This window comes from Trypanosoma cruzi (genome assembly GCF_000209065.1).
Source record: "Trypanosoma cruzi strain CL Brener chromosome Unknown tcruzi_1047053499631, whole genome shotgun sequence".
Taxonomy (NCBI): domain Eukaryota; phylum Euglenozoa; class Kinetoplastea; order Trypanosomatida; family Trypanosomatidae; genus Trypanosoma; species Trypanosoma cruzi.
Genome location: NW_888959.1, coordinates 1 through 292, shown reverse-complemented (window position 1 = coordinate 292; position 292 = coordinate 1). Strand labels below are relative to the sequence as shown.

At 46.2% G+C, this 292-nt stretch overlaps 1 non-coding gene across 1 annotated transcript, besides 1 other annotated feature; it reads right to left on the bottom strand.

Moving 5' to 3' along the window:
• Window positions 1–93: 93 nt before the first annotated feature.
• Window positions 94–117: a microsatellite.
• Window positions 118–229, bottom strand: Tc00.1047053499631.10. Its single transcript, XR_008255157.1, has one exon. It is a non-coding gene; the product is annotated as a spliced leader RNA (transcript).
• Between the last annotated feature and the right edge of the window lie 63 nt (window positions 230–292).

Here is a 292-nt window from a genome sequence, read left to right as displayed (position 1 = left end):
GGGGGGGGGGGGGCACCCCCACGAGGGGGTACGGGGCTATATATATATGGGTATATATATATAGGGGTATATGGATATGGCGGACAGACCCACAAAAAAAAAAAAAAAAAAAAAAAAGGGGTCCGTAGACCCCGGTCAAAAGAAATTGACCAAACATAACCGCCAGAGGCGGGTTGGAAGCTTCGCGTACCAATATAGTACAGAAACTGTATCAATAATAGCGTTAGTTGAAAGGAGTTGTGTTCCACAACGGTTTTCAATTTTGATGAGGGGTCCTTCGCGGCACTTGGGA